The sequence below is a fragment of the Macrobrachium nipponense genome, chromosome 24 (genome assembly GCF_015104395.2).
Source record: "Macrobrachium nipponense isolate FS-2020 chromosome 24, ASM1510439v2, whole genome shotgun sequence".
In the NCBI taxonomy this organism is placed as follows: Eukaryota; Metazoa; Arthropoda; class Malacostraca; order Decapoda; family Palaemonidae; genus Macrobrachium; species Macrobrachium nipponense.
The window spans coordinates 61847249-61866498 of NC_061091.1; the positions used below are offsets into that span (position 1 = coordinate 61847249).

General features: G+C 35.2%; 2 protein-coding genes across 7 annotated transcripts in view; both read left to right on the plus strand.

The window, feature by feature from the left end:
- The window catches only part of LOC135205673 (uncharacterized), a 74358-nt gene extending 58067 nt beyond the window's left edge, over positions 1 to 16291 (plus strand). For 2 of the 3 annotated variants that reach the window (XM_064236575.1, XM_064236572.1), the window contains exon 5: positions 8599 to 14355. The gene's annotated coding sequence lies outside the window, so the exon portion shown is untranslated. Of the gene's footprint in view, positions 1 to 8598; positions 14356 to 14437 lie in introns of those variants that run through there. The other variant, XM_064236573.1, reaches the window with a different exon arrangement.
- The window catches only part of LOC135205672 (NAD-dependent histone deacetylase sirtuin-1-like), a 63336-nt gene continuing 53490 nt past the window's right edge, over positions 9405 to 19250 (plus strand). For 3 of the 4 annotated variants that reach the window (XM_064236567.1, XM_064236565.1, XM_064236571.1), the window contains exons 1-3: positions 9405 to 9542; positions 14441 to 14480; positions 16308 to 16365. The gene's annotated coding sequence lies outside the window, so the exon portion shown is untranslated. The other variant, XM_064236566.1, reaches the window with a different exon arrangement.

Genomic DNA, 19250 nt, shown 5'->3' on the forward strand with positions numbered 1-19250 from the left:
TCTCCAGGGTTTTACAGTCACATCTTGGTGCTCAAGGCATCGGGAGGATGGAGACCTGTGATCGACTTATCCACCTTGAATCACTTCATCAGGAAGACACGGTTCAAGATGGAGACCCCGCGTTAGGTGTTGGCAGCCGTGAGGGAAGACGACTTCATGCTGTCGATAGACTTAAGGGATGCATTCTTCCAAATCCCTGCTCATCCAACATCCAGGAAGTTCTTTGCTTCTCTCTTGGGGACAAGGTCTTCAAGTTCAAAGTCCTATGCTTCTCGGCTGACAACAGCCCCTCAAGTGTTCACAAGGGTCTTCTCTCTCGTGTCAAGTTGGGCCCATGCTCAGGGGATCCATTTGCTTAGGTACCTCGGTGATCAGTTGGTCTTGGCAGTTTCCAGGGAAAAGCTGCTGCAGGACAGGGATCATCTACTTAGGTTCTGTCTGGAACTGGGCATCGTAGTCAACCAGGAAAAGTCGAACCTTGTACCCAGTCAAAGGATTCTCTACCTGGGCATGGTCATTGACATGACTGTGGCAAAAGTTTTCCCGTCGGATCAGAGATTGGAGAAGTTGCGGGTGGTGGCATGCAACTTCCTGTCAGAACCACATCAGTCAGCTCATTAGTAGCAGATTCTTCTGGGAGTGTTGTCATCCCTGGAGAAGCTGGTCCCTCAGGGGTGTCTTCTTCTTCTTCGGTGTCTGCAATAGAGACTAGGAGGATTCTGGTCTCCGGTGGGGGACTCACCCCTGTTAATGGTTCCTCTGTCTCTGGAAGTGAGAGAAGACCTTTGTTGGTGGTTGGACGACCAGAATCTTTCGAAGGGTGTCCCTCTGCGTTCTCTTCCACCGGACTTCCTTCTGTTCTCAGATGCCTCCCTCGCAGATTGGGCGGCCTTAAGTAGGGAACCTCATCGCTTCAGGCGTTTGGAGGACAAACAGCAACAAATCAACGTCTTGGAGTTGAAGGCAGCCTTCCTGGGTCTGAAGGAGTTTCGGGAGTAGGTAGAATGTCATTCTGTCGTTCTCATGTCAGACAACACAATGGTGGTAGCCTATGTGAACAAACAGGGAGGCCTGGTTTCTCGTCAACATGCCTTGACCGTCGAGGTTCGTCAGTGGGCGGTCAGCAATTAGTTAGAGCTCTCAGCCAGGTATATCCCAGGCAAACTAAATGTGGTTGCAGACAAACTTAGTCGTCGGGATCAGATCCTAGGCACTGAGTGGTCCCTTCATCAAATGGTAGCAGACAAGCTTTTCCAGGTTTTGGGTAGACCCATGTTCGACCTTTTTGTGACTCGCTTCAACAGGAAGCTGGAGATATTCTGTTCAATGGTCCCAGATCCTTTAGCATTGGCATAGGACGCATTCCAACATCCCTGGGACAACCTGGAGGTCTATGCCTTCCCTCCGTTTTGTTTGATCTATCAAGTTCTGAACAGTCTAATGAGTTCACAGGGTCTCAGGATGACTTTGGTAGCCCCTCTGTGGCCTCAGGCGGAGTGGTTCCCAGATCTGCTGTAGTTGTTGTCAGAGGTTCTGAGGGAGATTTCCCCCTTGGCGACATCTCCTGTGTCAGCCTCATGCAGAAAGGTTCCACCAGTCAGTAGAATCCCTGTCTCTTCACGGTTGGAGGCTATCAAGTATCTCCTCCGAGCGAGAGGCTTTTCTCAGAGAACAGCAGGGCGTGTGTCCAGCAGTCTCAGAAAGTCGACCTCCGTGGTTTACCAAGGCAAATGGGCGATTTACTGTGATTGGTGTTGTAATCAGGGTTTTTCTCTACTCGCAACCTCTATTCAGCAAATAGCAGACTTCTTAACCCTCCTCAGAGATGAGAAATGTTTGTCTGTTTCTGCCATTAGAGGCTACAGGGCGCCCCTGAGTTTGGTGTTACGCTTGAAAGGTATTGACATCTCCTCTTCCTTGGAACTTTCCTTGCTAGTTAAGGGGTTTGAGCAGTCGAGTTCTCCTAGAGAGTTCAAGCCTCCGACATGGGATGTTTCCTTGGTTCTCAAGAGCTTCACTAAGAGTCCATTTGAGCCCTTGCGTCGCTCATCTGACAGGAACTTGGTGCTCAAGACAGTTTTCCTTCTGGTCTTGGCATCTCCCTAGAGTGTAGGAGAGCTCCACGGTGTGAGCTATGAGGTGAAGCACACCAGGGGTTGGGGGTCGATGTCCTTCGAGTTTTTCCCGGAATTTGTTGCCAAGAATCAAAATCCCTCTGTGCAGGATGACAGGTTCACTTCATTTTCCATTCCATCACTGAATGATTTTGTGGGTGATGATGCTCAAGAGCTTTAGTTGTCCTGTGTTGCTATCTTAAAAGGACTCGGCATCTTAGACCTAGCAGACTTTTTGTTAGCACAGGCCGTACAAGAAAGAGGTGTCTAAGAATACTATCTCTTTTTGGATACGGGAAGCCATCAGACGCATACTTGACTCTTGATGATTCCACCACCACATCTTTGCAGGCTAGAGTGCATGACATTAGGGGTACTGGTCCCTATCTGGCTTTCAAAAAGAACTTGGCTGTACATTGAGTGCTGGTACTTGGTTACACCAGTCCACGTTCGCCTCTTTCTATCTTAAGGATGTTGCCCACAGATCTGCGGACATGTTTTCCCTGGGTCCTGTGGTGGCTGCCCAACAGGTAGTATAACTCATAGTTGCCCTTAACTGGGCACTTTTGTATCTTACCGAAGATGATTGTGTGGATGAGAGAATGAGTGAGTTGGCTGGTCTCCTTCATTCTCTTGTACCTTTCCTTCTTCCTTTGGGCAGGTTAAGGAATAGACACGTCATTCGCTGGACTGGTCTGATACAGGTGAGTAAGGTAGTCATACTGATAGTGTGGTCGCTTAATATGCAAATATCAAACCCTTTTCGGTAGCATATGCTCCACTCCTTGGCAAGGAGTTGAGAGTAGTACAAACCCTGGTGTGTTGGTTTGCTATTGGACAGTCAAAGTTTCTCTTTGGTTCCCTATACAATGGTTCTCCCATACTATATCATTGTACGTCACTCAGGGTCTGAGTGGTTAGATATCAATTTATCTAACTTCTCAACGGGCTTCAGTCCCTCTCCAGAAGTCATTTCTTCTGGAAGCTGTACTGGTGGGTAGGCCCCCAGCCACTTTAGGATGTCTTGTACCTCCCTCTAAGTATGAGTCTATCCTATTGTTAAGACTGAATGTTTGTTCGCGTATGAACAAATGATAAATTTTGTAAGACAATTTGTATTTTTCATAGCTACAAACCTGAAGTCTTAACATTATGCTGCCTGCCTTTAGCCGCCCTTCTATGTGTTAAGACATCCTGAGTTGGGAAAGACTGACACGTTGGCGTAGGTGAATGGTCTTTGACCATTCTTCACCCGATCTACGCATGCGTTGCTAGATATCACAAGATTCCTTGCTTTCATCTGTTTTTTAACCGGATCCAGCTAGGTGCTAAAAATTATGCTATTGTTAAGACCTCAGGTTTGTAGCTACTATAAAGAATACAAATTGTCTTAGAAAATTTGTCATTTTTCAAAATATCAGAGAACAAAAAGAAAATATAATACTCAATTTTTAAACTCTTGAAGACCTGGAATATAATTATATTTTCAACATGGATGAACTAGATAATGCCATCAACTCATGTCATCCCTCCACACCAGGATATGATAAAATATCATTTGAAATGAGAGAAAAATTAACTCCTATAGCTAAATCATATTTATTAAAGTTTTATAATAGTATGTGGCTAAAAAGTGTCTTTCCTGAAAATGGAAACATGCCATAATAATTCCAATAAACCAGGAAAGGATACAAGTAATCCATCCAATTATTGACTAATATCCCTAACAAGCTGCCTATGCAAAATCTTGGATAAAATGGTTAATGCACAATTAACATATGTAATAACCAAAGAATCCATTTTAACACCAACACAATCAGGTTCAATAGCTGTCAGATCAACCCTAGATCCCTTAACACATTTAGAGGATCATATCAAAAAAGGCTTTGAACAAAAAAAATTAACGGCAGCTATATTTTTGTTTTTATATAGAAAAAGCATATGACACAACATGGAAAAATAACATTATGCAAAAACTCCACTCCAAGGGATTAACCCTTAAACGCCTAAGGGGTATAATAAAAATTGTCTCCCGTATGCCGAGGGGGTTTCGGAGTGAGCGCCGAAGCGGAAAAAATATTTTTTTCAAAAAATCACAGCGCGCTTAGTTTTCAAGATTAAGAGTTCATTTTTGGTTCCTTTTTTTGTCATTGCCTGAAGTTTAGTATGCAACCATCAGAAATAAAAAAAATATCATTATTATATATAAATCATGCGATATATGATAGCGCGAAAACAAAATTTCATATATAATTGTATTCAAATTATGCTGTGACCAAAACATTTAAAGCTAACAAGTTAATTTTTTTTTTTGTATTTTACATTAAATTGCAATCATTTTGGTATATAACACATTGTAAAACGATCAAAGCAACACAGAGAAAATATTATCACAAATTCAGTTGGATTTAAATTTTCAACGGATAAAACAAAAGCAATCTTCTTCTATAAAGACAAAAGATGGCTGAAGAACCAAACAATCACACTTCACCTTTATAGCAGTGAAATACAATTTAGTACAAAAATCAAATATCTAGGAGTGATATTTGATCAACATTTAAATTGGAAAGAGCACATCAAATACATTAAAGCTAAGGGCATCAAAGCCCTTGCCATACTATGGAAAAAGTTATCACACACTAATTGGGGAACAGAGCGAGATATTTTATTAACAATATATATGGCAACAGTCTTATTCATAATAGATTACTGCTGTCCAATATATTCATCCGCCTCAGAATCTGCATTAAAACCTCCCGATACATTCCACCATGAAGGCATGCGATTGTGTACAGGAGCATTCCGATCGTCCCCAACAAGCTTGCCTCTGGTAGAGCCAGGTGTGTTGCTCTTGAAACAATACAAAGAGGTCTTTCACTACAAGCAGGATCATCTGCAGCTGACTGCTTTCAAAATTATAATCCAGTAACAGAAGTTCATAGTATGTACTAGCTCTTTCCCAATAAATACCTAATAACTTACATAACATAAATCAAATTTTTCACCTACCAATAGAATTGTCACCACCATGGATGTTAAAATGAATAAAGATATCTACCTCCCTATCATACCTACTTAACCCTTAAACGCGAAGGGGTATAATAAAAAATCGTCTCCCGTATGCCGAGGGGGTCTTGGAGTGAGCGCCGAAGCAGAAAAAATATTTTTTTCAAAAAATCACAGCGCACTTAGTTTTCAAGATTGAGAGTTCATTTTTGGCTCCTTTTTTTGTCATTGCCTGAAGTTTAGTGTACAACCATCAGAAATGAAAAAAAATATTATCATATATAAATAATGCGATATATGATAGCGCAAATACAAAATTTCATATATAATTGTATTCAAATTGCGCTGTGAGCAAAACGGTTAAAGCTAACAAGTTAATTTTTTTACGTTGTATTGTACACTAAATTGCGATCATTTTGGTATATAACACATTGTAAAACGATCAAAGCAACACAGAGAAAATATTATCACAAAATGATGCAGGAATTCGTAACGCGCGGACGTAAAAAAAATTTTTTTTTTTTTAAATTCACCATAAATCTAAATATTGTTCTAGAGACTTCCAATTTGTTTCAAAATGAAGATAAATGATTGAATATTACTATACTGTAAGAGTTTTAGCTTACAATTGCAGTTTTCTACCCTTTCGGACGAGTTAAAGTTGACAGAATTGTTGTATTCTACATGAAATTGCGCACATTTTCATATATAAAACTCTATGAAACGCCTAATATGAAACGGCGCAAATATTCCGAGAATGCGAGTTATGATTTCGGAGATTTGCGGCGGAGAATCCGCGCGCGGAGGGAAGGAAAGTTTTTTTTTTTTTTTTAAATTCACCATAAATCTAAATATTGTGCTAGAGACTTTGAATTTGTTTAAAAATTAAGATAAATGACTGAATTTTACTCGACTGTAAGAGTTTTAGCTTAAATTGTGTTTTTCGACCATTTCGGTAGAATCAGAGTTGATCGAACGTGGTTTTTTTTGTATATCATGATTTATATGCAAATATTTCAAAAATGAGAAAAGCTACAACCTTCAATTATTTTTTGTTGTATTCTACATGAAATTGCGCACATTTTCATATATAAAACTTTATGTAACGGCTAATTTAAAATGGTGCAAACATTACGACAATTGCACATATGATTTTTTCGGAAGAGTTACCGCGCAGACGTAAGGAGGAAAATGTTTTTTTTTTCATAAATTCACCATAAATCGAAATATTGTGCTAGAGACTTCCAATTTGTTTCAAATGAAGGTAAATGATTGAATATTACTAGTATATAAGAGTTTTAGCTTACAATTGCGTTTTTCTACCATTTCGGTAGAGTCAAAGTTGACCGAAGGTTGAAATTTTGGCACTTATCATTATGTATATGAAAATATTTCAAAACTGATAAAAGCTACAACCATGGGTTGTTTTTAGTTGTATTGTGCATGAAATTGCGCACATTTTCATATATAAAACTTTATGTAATGGCTAATTTAAAATGGTGCAAACATTACGACAATCGCACGTATGATTTTTTCGGAAGAGTTACCGCGTGGACGTAAGGATAAAGTTTTTCATAAATTCACCATAAATCAAAATATTGTGCTAGAGACTTCCAATTTGTTGCAAAATGAAGGTAAATGATTGAATATTACTAGAATATAAGAGTTTTAGCTTACAATTGCGTTTTTCAACCATTTCGGTAGAGTCAAAGTTGACCGAAGGTTGAAATTTTGGCACATCGTTATATATATGAAAATATTTCAAAAGTGATGAAGGCTACAATCATAGGTTGTTTCTTGTTGTATTCTACATGAAATTGCACACATTTTCATATATAAAACTCTATGTAACGGCTAATATAAAATGGTGCAAAAATTATGTCAAAGTGACGAAATAATTTCCGAGATGTGTCGCTGATGCATTTTAGTGCGAGAAGAAAGAAATTCGCGCTTGCGCGCCTGCGTAAGGATTGTAAACAAAACAACAGCTTGATCCGTGAACTCCCAGCATCCGCCAAGTAGGCCTATAACTATTTTTCCACGAATTGTTTCCAAAACTTTTTTGCGTCGACGTGTCATATGTCAATTCGGCACCCAACAGACAATTTTCGTCAACGTTTAATACGTCCAATCGGTGCTTAAGGGTTAAGTGTTAATGTTTTCTGCCATTTGTTAATGTGTTTCGTAAAGTTTAGTGTTAATGTTTTCTGCCATTTGTCCTCCTCCTCCTCTGTCGCCACTTTCGGAGATTGTCTCACTCGAAAGGTAAGGTTCCACATTTTACTACATATGTACGTACATATACGTACAGTATTTCTTGTACCCTGTACACTAATACACTTTATTTACAGCTACACAGTCATGGTTATGTTAGTCATTGAGTGGTCCAAACTGTTGTATTTCATTGTTTATTGGTCAATTTAGCTTTATTATAAAATTTACTGTGGTGTTTTTGTAGGGCTTGGAACGAATTAGGCAATTTACATGTAAAAAAGGGGTTGAGATACGAAAAAATCAGGTAACGAAGGCCGCTTCGGAACGGATTCATTTTGTATCCAGAGGCACTACTGTATATGGACTTTTGTTAATTCTTTTGCAACATCTGTGAGATTTTTATTCTTGGGTTCAAGCCCCCTCACTATCTGCACCCCAAGGGTTTTAACGCAGTATGTATCCACCTTTGCAGCAGCATGTTTAGTACAAGCCCATTGGGGATGACTGTAAAAACATAAACAAAAAGGACTGTAAATATCATAAAGATAATGACCCCAAATAAATATTAGTCCTAGGTAATTACCACTGAACTTTGCCGGGGGCCACTATCTAGGAAAGATCCAAAGTTTATATACTGTAATTACTGATGGACATGTGGCCATCCGCTCTTGGCACGAAAGTGCAGTAAAGTATCTTGATTCGCTGTCTCCTGTGTAATTCTTTATGCTTCAAAGATTAAATCACTGTGGATTTCATCATCTCTAAATACTGATCTCCATACAATCTATGAGTGTTTTTGTTTTTGTTTTTGTTTTTTTCTCTCTCTCCAAAACACTGAAAATCGATATCGTCTAACCAGGCAAGGTTATTTATCCATTAGCACTAGTGTTTTTAATAGAATATTTTGCTGTCTAGCACTGCTATTAAAGGTACACTTTTCATTTTTTTTTTTTTTTTTTTTTAGAATTCTCTAACCAAATTTAGGTTTTAAATATCAAGGTGTATGAAGTGTCTGTCTCTTATTAGTTATTAATGAGAACATTACTATAACAAATCTTACCCTAAACTTGCCAACTTGAATTTGGATGTTATGATCCAATAAACAGTTTATTCTGACTAAGAAGGATTTAGTGTTGTCAAAAAGTTTCCAATATTATTTTGGAAACATTATTTCCAATATTTCAAAATCTAAAATCTTAATAGAAAAAGCAGTCCCATTAATTATGTTTGACTTTTTTTTCTTTTTCTTTTTTTTTTCTTACAGTTCTGGTGAGCCATGAACTGTGATCGTGACATGCACCCTTCATATCTAGGGAAGTATATCAGCCTTGTTTCTTCTCTAAAATGATAAAGCTATGACTAAACTCTAGTTTATGTCTCTTAAGACAATTAATTTTTATAAACATTAGCCAAAACTATTGCGCTTATGTTCAAAGTTCATGGAATTTTCCTTTAACTTTTTGTTAGGCTTTAATAATGTAAGTTTTAAATTCTACATTCATCATCCATATATGTTTTATATGTTGTAAATATTTATATATAAATATATATATACATAGGGAACATTAGTGACAAATGTTGTTTCTTGAGGCATTATATGCTTGTGTATACAAGATTTTTGTATTATAAAATGAGTGACCAGAGCAGTTCAAGTTTGTCGAGTGCTAGTCTGGAAAACTTTTGAAATTTAACTGCAGAAATTGTGTCCATTTTATCTTGCATGCAGCAGCAGCAGTTTGTATATGCTTGTAAGGTAGACTACTACAATTGAATGCCAGTTTGAAATATTTTATTACTGTGATTTTGTAAATGCATTTGCCCTGACTTTTTTACACTCATAGAAACCATAAAAATGTGGAGTGAAAGAAAGATTTCAAATTATAATGTGGAATTTTACATAATTTTAAATTATAGATTGTTTTAACCATAGTGATTGGTATTCTCTTTCATAAAACAAGGCTATTTGTAAGCCCTCAATTAATTTTGCCATGTTTATCCTTGGGCAACTCATAAGCTGTGCTCTGTTTCATCTCTCAATGTTCCAGAATTGTAGTCAGGTTGCTTCTAGTACAATAAAATCCCTTTTTTTATTTAGTTCATGATTTCTAGTTCATAGGAAATACATGGAATGGTAATGCTGTGCAGGTCATTGAAGATAATGTTGAAGCTATTTTCTGCAGCTGTTAGGACAAAAAGTCATATTCATTGGTAAGCATTGGAACAACTTATGTTATCTAGTATTAAGAGAGACCCCTGAAAAACATCATCATCACAAGAAATGGTCTGAAGTCGTTTAGTTGGCGTCCACGGAAGTAGTCTGCCATAGATAGAGTGAAATCAGTTGGTACTTGGTGAGGTGTGAGTGTTGAAATACAGGTATTAGATTATTCATAGCATTTGAATCACTGAAGTTTATGAAACAATGATGGAAATATAAAGAGAAAGTACTGTAATGTATTGAGATTTAGTTTGGAAATGTAGATAGCTATGGTGTAGATAACTTTGCTCTTTCATATGGCCTGACTAAAATTGTGGTAAGTATACTATAATGGATTGAAGTGCCAGCTTTACATGTAAAAAGTTCACTTCTAAAGGTTAGCCGTAAATTTGTAGCTAAACGTTTGTTGAAGATGCTCATCTTAGTAAAGTTACCTAGAAGACTTTGATAAATTTTAATATGTATAGGCTCTTATGTTAGCTCTAGGACAGTCTTAGCCAGAAGTATAGTAAAAAGTACACCTTACTAGTCCATGTGTTGGAAGTCTTTGGAAACTGCAATTTTATTTGTTCCTTTAGTTTTAACTCCACAGTCAAGTCAATTGGATTTGTAGAACTATTTCTGTATAATGTTGATACAGTACTTACGTATTGTATTCTCAACAATGTCAGATGTGACCCAGACACTGTTAGTAGTGTAAGTCTATCATTGAGTATAGATATTCCTCCATTTTTATTGGAGTAGGATCCACATTGCTCGTTAGAAGTTACCCTGAAAAGCAGAGTACATGTCTCTTGTTGAACCAGAGCTGATTTAAGAGTTTTATTTACATTGCTGAGGTTTTCTATTGGTGTCAGAGATTGTATGGGTGTGATTGAACAAGCATTAATGTTCAGTGGTTACTGTGTATCATTTGAAAATATTGTAGCTACAAACAATATTTGATGAACTGCTTCAGTGTTATTTTCTATATCAATGTGGGCAAAAGTACTAATGTACTTGTAGGGTCATTTTTGTCTAAATTATTTTTCTTAATGTTTTGTAAACTGCTTTAATTGTCCATTAATAAAATTACATCATAGATGTGCCAATGTTAATTATGTAACCCCTGTAGTCTCACTTAACAGTCTGATCCTGATGCTCATGCCACCATTTGTTAAAAAAAAAGAATAAAAAATGAAGGGCTTTACATCTATGATGTAATGCTATCAGACACTCAAAGTGCTTTATGATATCTAATGTATTCAGGGTTCTCATCGATCTTTACATCTCAATTGTCCCTCCTCCCCACTCTCATTTTTTTTTACAAGCAGCAGCTCTCACTGTATTCTATGTCCTTCTCGAAGAAGTGTTTTTCCTTTTCATTCAAACATTTTCTTTCTCTCCTGTAAAGCTTTGGAAAGTGCAGCACTTTTGTATTTTGAACGTCCATGTGCCAGACACTGCTGTCTTCCACCTGTGAGCAAAAAGTTAAAACATATCCCCCTTTCTCCATGCCCTGATCACTGCCTTAGGAACAAAGTAGAATCTGATGTTCATGGGATCATGCAATACCAGGCTGCAGTGACATAATTTTTTGTCTGCGTATGTTTGTTTACATGAAGTTTGTTGTGCATGTTCTCCAGTGATTTATTAGCCACTACACACAAAATCCATGTTTATCACCCAGCCTTTTTACCTTCACAGCTCAGTGTAAATCCAAGTAATAATATAGTCACAGATTGAATAAAGAGTGCTGTAATAAAGTTTTACTTTGTTTTATGTGTGTGTATCTTTATGTGTAAGTGCACATAATTAGTTTCTTGTGATTATGAATTTTTTTTCCTCATCTATCACTTTGCAGTTTTCATTGGTCATGAAGCATTTTAAGGACTTTTCATTTGATTCACACTTTGTTCAGTATGTAGTTGAAGGCATGTTTATGTATCTTTTGGGTTACATTATTTTGTGTAGAGATGAAAAGTGTGTAAGTGATAAATGGAATTGTGTAAAGATGTAAGTTTGCTCCTCCCCCTAGACATCATGAAAAGATAAACCCACTCCATTGTCAGAAAAATAATTCCTTGCTTAAGTTACCAGGGCTAACTACTGGAAAACCAAACTTAAATTGACTATATTCAAAGAGACCATTAACATTCTATCGCTTTAACTGATTTGCAAGACCAATATTCAATGGGTAGTGTAAAGATCAGATTGTTGGTACAGTAACTGAAAAAACTTTTTCTTTTTTTGTGTATCTAGTCTGTCCAGTGGTGTGTGCCCATTTGTAGACCTATTGCATTTAAGCATAATGTATTTTTTTCATGTTAGAAGTTTATCAGTCGATAAACATACCTCTGAGTAATTTACCAGTCACTCCACAGGAGGCTTCATGATGTTGGTTTTTCAAGTATATGTAGTCCTACATTTTTTCTCTTCAATATTTCATGTTTTTGGAAGCCTAAATTTTAAGTTCTTAAACATTCCTTATCAATTGCTCTTCTCTTTCTATAGAGTGTATTGTTCATAGGTTTAAAATAACTTTTGAGGTCCATAACTTATTGATAGGTCAGTGAAGATATTCATATTTGAAATGACAAATTTTTTATCAATTTGTATTTTTCATAGCTAACAAACCTTCGGTCTTAACAATGGGATAATCTTCAGCGCCAAGCTGTAAACCGGTTAAAACAATCAAAGATTGTAAAACAAGTTTGCTGAATTGGTACAAATGAAGTGTAATTAGTTTCATATATCTTTTAGGTATTTTTTCACTAAACTGCTATATTCTTTTTCATGGGAGTGTAGAATGAATTTTGAATACTTGAAAACTTGCAAATTGCGAAGATATTGTGTTTTTCACTCTTAAAGTCATTTAAGTCTATGGTTAGGTTTGATATTTGCTTCCATGTAATTCTGTTGCTGCTCAAGAAGTTTTCAGTTTTCTTGTTCAGGGATGAACAATGGCAGTGATTTGAAACAGGCATAAGTTTCCTAGGCATAAGTTTCCTAGATCTCCCAGCCTCCCCACATCTCTTTTAACCCAGGAAAAATGTTTGTTTTTACCAGTGGTATTCTTTTGTATGAGATGTATGTATGTGTGTTGCTGGTTTTATTGTTTAGTAGTGAAGAATATATCCAGACTTTCTGTATAGTATGTCTATCTCATCTTAGTTTTGTTTTAATATTTAATTTGTTTGGTATAGATCCAATCATGTCCAGATGTTGAACTCTACAAATGAAGCATATATGATAATTTTTGTTCACTTTATAATTCATGATGCTCTTGTTATGTTTATTTCCAGGTGCATAATTTATTTAGTAGATAAATACAACCTATTCTTGAATGAGTAGAACCACAAGTAATTGAGCTGTGGAGAATGTAGTGTTCTTTTTTTTTTTATTCAATCTTGAGAACTGTGTTCAGGTTTTGATGTTCTTTAGAGGATGTGCTCATACCAGTATCTTGCTGCAAGCTAGTTATACGTACAGAGAATCCAAATTGTGTATCTGAAGCAAATGTTTGTATGCAAGATAACTGCCATTTTCTTAGTGTGTTATCAGAAGAAACCTATTTAAAGATTTTTTTTATTTGAATAAATGTGTAGACTGTAGTATAGATTAGTATATTATTTATAGGGTTTATGTGAAATATTAGATAGCATTAGGTAATATGGTGTCTGAAACTTTTTTTTTTTTTTTTATTTGGGTGTCCTGTAAGCAGGAGCAGTCAGTAGTCTTGTCATATGATATTTTATTTCATGAAGTGGTCGAGGATTTTGGATTTGAAGCTTCCTTGGTTTGAGAATTTTAATACAACTGTGTTGTACTGTATTTGAAAGCACAGTTGCAGTAAAATATACTACATTTAGCTAATAAGTCAGATATTTCTTTGCATATTGCAGAATGCAGTCTTGTTCCTAATGCTTCACTGTAATTGCACTTTTTTTTATGAAGATATCAGAACATATGTGTCTATAACATTTATTTATTCTTACCACTTGTCACAAAGGAATCACGTCTTAACAGGCAAAGAAGGACGTAATTCTGAGTGTGTTACTGGGATTCTGCTGTTTTGTTTAACACATAGTTCTATGATGGATTAGATATTTATATTGCTGATGAGCAGTGCTGTCATTAGAACATGATTTTGTTAGCTGTACCCATTCCACTTTCTTTAGACTAATAGTTATGGTATTCTTGATGGCAATACATATAAGACAGTCTTATTTTGTTTTATGGAGTCATTTTACAGTACTTACTTTCCTCACAGTGTGGAAGAAATTTTTGTATAGTTTGTGTGCGGTGATACAAAGTAATCTTACCAATATAAATTATTTTTCTTGAACTACAAATATTTGCAGAAATCTTTCTATACACTATACAGTATAGCATAATACACATCACAATTGCTTATACATACCATTTGCTTGGTATGTATGTATTCACAATAATTTCATTACAGTAGTTCAAGACTGCAGATTTTGAATGTAATGAGTACCATGAGTATGTAATAATTTTTACTTAAATTCAATAGAATTTTTAGCCATTATTTATCCTATCTTACTTTTAGTTGGCTTCCTTCATAAAGTGTACTTATTTTTCTCACTTTATACTGTAATTGGTTAATGTTTGTTCAGTGATACATAGCATTCATGCAATATATTTTTATTTAATCAAACAAACTATTTTGCTCTCATAATACATAAGGTGCATTTTTTATAAGTGTTATTTCAAATTTCTGTATATTAAACTTCAGATTTGATTGTGACCATTAAAAGAAGTGAGTGAAGTTTTAATACAATATACTGATTGAATAAATTGCATGGTGGTTTCTTTTTATAACCTTGAAATTTTGGAAAATGTATTCATCCCATTACATTACTTTTCTCTTCCTTCATTTCTATAGGTTACCGTTGCCACCTTCCTTTCATCTCACCACAACATACGTGAGTGGTTCATTGTAAGGTGTAGGTATCAAAGGTTCTTTTCAGTCCGAGACTATTGCTGTCGGTCATTTTGTTTTCATTATCTCCATTTTATCTGTTCACACTAAGTTGTCCAGGTTTATTGAAATTGTTGTGCTGTGGTTCTCAACTCTCAGTGAAAATTCAATCATTTTGGCCAGCCCTGTGATAGTCGAGAGGTGCAAGTCAGCTGTTTGATTAAATTTATTATATAATATATAAACAATAATCTTAATGTTTTTTACTCCTATAACTTGGTCCCCAGTGCTTGGTGTTACACCTAAACTCTATAAAACCAACCAACCAATCCTATAACTTGGCCTTATGTATAGAATTCATAAGGCAGACTTTATGAATACATGTGTTATTCATTAATCTGGATAAACCAGTATTGTAACAAAAATAATGCCTTCAGAAGTGACAAAAAGTAATTTACAGCACTTCCTTGATACATGGCACGTATACCTGTCCAGAAGTATTCTGGCAACAATGATTTGCTGACCGAAGCTACTATAGTCTTGCCACTGTGACGAGAGCTCTCTGGTATGACGTTTAAAGATCTGCCCTGTTGCCAATTTTACAAAAACAACTGGCCCATGTGTGACAGACCTTTGAATGTCTTTGAGACAAACCCCAATGCTATTATTATAAGATTATAGGGGTTTTTCATTCCCAGGTACTTTAATCTCCTTCCTATTTGTCCCTGCTCTCAATCTCTCTCTCTTCTAAATCTTACAGCTGTCCGAGCAAGAGCTTTTTTGTGGGATAACGTAGGCCCTCCATTTGCCTTTTCCTCTAGAAAATACCTATTTATTTTGTATACGATTGCCTTTTCTCGGCTGTGAAGTTGACGTCTATCCATGGCTGTGAGGTGACCTGGAATGACTTGTAAGTCAGTGTCAAAGTCACTCCACACTTCAGTCAGGCCAAAACTTTGCCATATCATATTCAAGCAATATCCACTCATCAAACTTTCTCTGTTATGCTTTATTTCATATTTCCTTGCTCACCAATTTATTCTATACCTATGATATTAAGAAATCAAGATATTTGTAGAAAGGAGAACTGCCTCCAAATGTGTCCAGTGACCACTGAAAGTGCCCCCTTTAGAGAATCTAAGCAGCTTATCCGTGAATTTAACCGGACGTGGAACTGTTTGAAATGTTTGCAACAGCACCAACATAACACCTCAGTGGCGTGGTCGGTTTGGTCTTGGCCTGCCACCTCGGTGGCCGCGAGTTCAATTCTCGGGCATTCCAGTGAGGGGTCAGAGATGTGCATTTCTGGTAATAGAAGTTCACTCTCGACATGGTTCAGAAGTCGCATAAAGCCGTTGGTCCTATTGCTGAATAACCACTGGCTCCATGCAACGTAAAAAAACTGTACAAACAAACAAACAAACAGCACCAAAATAAGATGCCATGTTGATAGAAAATCTGACTCCATTTCTTGTTATTACATAAAAAAACTTAATCAATCATGAACTTATGTAGTAATTGATTTAGAATTCTGCATAACGGAAAAGATGATATTTGATATCTGGAATGGGAGAAATGGTTTTATCTTCTGTTGTTATAAATTTGGCAGGTATGCTGAGATTAAACATACGTTGGAGGAACCAAACAGCCACGCCAGAGAGCTCTGGTCATTTTGGAAATACTATAGACACCTCAAGACCTCCAGAGAGTGATCAGAGCTAATTATTTATACAGAAATATTGTTCAATCCCAATTTCCATTAATTATTCATATGTTTTACATATACATAACCTGGAATAAATATCATACAAGTATTATCTTTTATTTTAAGTGAAAGTTGGTGAAGCAGACAGAGGAGAGAGACTTGTGGGCAGTCACAGTGGTCCAAGGTAAGCAAGATAAGGTGGATTATTTTATATCAGTGAGTTGTGATTAGACCCTTTTATTGCATTCACACGTTAATGATATCAAAAATATCTACAAGTTTACATTTTATGGTGGCCTAGTAGCTTTAGTCAATGAAATCATTGCCATTATATTTCTGGACAGGAACCATTATAATGGACTAGGCATAAATGCAGTAGCTATATGTTAAAATGCATTCAAATATTTGAATTAGTTCAACATACGTACTTGTCCGAAATGTGGAAGCATGTTGCCCAATCCACTGAATGAAACTTTGGTATAGTCTTAGTAATGGTAGAATATAATAGGTTATTGTCATGATAGTTTTGGATTCAGCCTACAAAACATCAATCATGTTTTCCTGTTATCATATTGGTCACGAAAAGGAGACTAAATTCAGTCATGATGCCAACACCACCTGGATCTGCAGTTAGTCAACCAAAAACCACCTTATGTTTTGTGAGTCTGCTAAGCTGGCAGCAGCTCTGTAGAGAGCTTCAAAGGTTTTTGGCTGCAAGTTTCATTTTTTTTTTTAATACTATTCTGTTCCAACTTTTTTCACTAGTGTCTGTGAGAATTGTGAAAATACTGAATACAAATAAAGAATTTTACTTATCAGGATTTTGAGTTTGCAGGTAATTATTTTATTTTGTATTGTAAGTTCTCTTGTAACATCTTAAGTTTAACAGATTTTCTACAATATCTGTATCGATCAGTTTCGTTTATGCTAGGAACATATTTCTAATTGATTTTGTTTATACTGTCTAATTGTTGCCTAACATACTGTTCATCAACAAGTGCCAATTTTATTACATCATTGCTTACCATATACTAGTGTTTGTTCATTGAATATTTTTTAAAGTGCAGTGTAGTACAGAACATATAGTTTTTTGTGTTTGCTGCCTCTTGTTGCTTCTTAGTCCCTACTCACACATGCGTCATCTGTAGTGGATAGATGTAGTGTAAGTATTGGTTCATTGTTTGTGGCCTCACTTCGTGATTGCATTTCATTAGTTAAATCAGTCAAGGGGTGCACCTACATCCTTGCCTGCCTTGTTGACATTGAAGATATTAGTCCTTGAATTAGTGTGGAATTGTTTCCTCTACAATGAATCATCTTGTGTGTGCATCAGTAGGTAAAGCTCTACCCTGAAAGCAGTACCGTTTTACAGGTAATTCACACAGTCAACCAACTAAGAATTGCAACTTGTCACCTACAAACTTTAGTCAGTCATTTACCGTGACCATTATGAATAACAGGAAAGTTTAAAAGCCCACTACATAGCATACAATACTGTTCAGCAAATTGGGTAGCTAATGACTATAAAGGGTCTTTGCTTCCTGGATGATAACAAAACTCTCATATTTTTAGATGCATGAAATATTTTCATCATAGACCTAAATATGTAATTTTTTAAGTTTATGAACAGGTTCAACTGAATGTGTGTGGTGTAATCTGTATAGCACTAGTCAATGAAAACATAATGATAACATGTCAGCATCACCGCTTTACTCCTCATCATAATTCCTATAGGATTGATTGTACTCTAGAAAATTCCTCAGAATTGAGAGAACCCAAAGAAAGTAACATATTCAATGCAGTATCCATCACATGTCACGGACGTGTAAAGCGATGGTTCTTCCAACCATCTCTTTAAACACAGAGTTCCTTGATGATTTAACACGTAACAGTAAACCATGCAATAGAACAAAACTTACAAGTGTCAAAATTCTTGGATCATGGTATGTCAAAACACATGATGCAGAGCTAAGCAGGCTTTTGATGACACATGAAAACTACACCAATTAGCAATGACTGACCCAAACACTTTTCTTTACAAAAGTCATACAGTTTATCAGATCAGATTACACTGTTTTGTTTGAGCTCCGATGCAAATTTACTTTATTTTGCATCAAAACCCGGTTACGTCGAGTTCTGATACTGTTGAGGACTGGGATTCTGCTTATTATACATGATATATATACATATAAATAGTATACTATATACAGTGGTCCCCTGTATTCGCGGGGGATGCGTACCAGAACCCCCTTAAAGAGTCAGAACCCGTGAATAGTTGGAACCCCTATAAAAATGCTTTAAACCTCCTATTTTGTTAGATAAAACTCAAGAAAAACCCTTTACAAATGTTTATACCTTTTTTTTAATAGTTTTATCACAAAAAGTGCATTTTATGATGAAATTGATAAAAACAGGAATTTGTGGATATTTCTCATAGAAAAATACCCCGAATAGGCAAATTTATTGCGAATAATGCTGGGGAATGCTCCAGAGAGAAATAAGCGAATGTGAGAGTCTGTGAATACGGGAGTTCGCTGTATTATGTGTAAAATATAAATTAAAATATAAAAATTATATTATAATAATATATATATAGTATATAATATAATAATATATATATTATATATACTATATCTATAATATATATATATATATTTTATAATATATATAATATAGATATAATATTATATTAAAAATTTTTTTTTTTAATAGTTATTATATTATTTATAATATATTATTATATATATATATATATATTATATAATATATTATATTAATTATTATATTATAATATTTTTATAAAAAATTTATTATAATTTTAAAAAAATTTATAATTATCTATATATTATATATTATAATATATATTCTATATAATATATATATATATATAATATAATATATATATATATATATATTATATATATTATAATATTAATATTAATTATATTATATATATATTGATACATAACTATATAATTATATATATATATATATATAAACATATTATACATATATATATTATATATATAATATTTATACATATTATAACATATATATATATATATATAT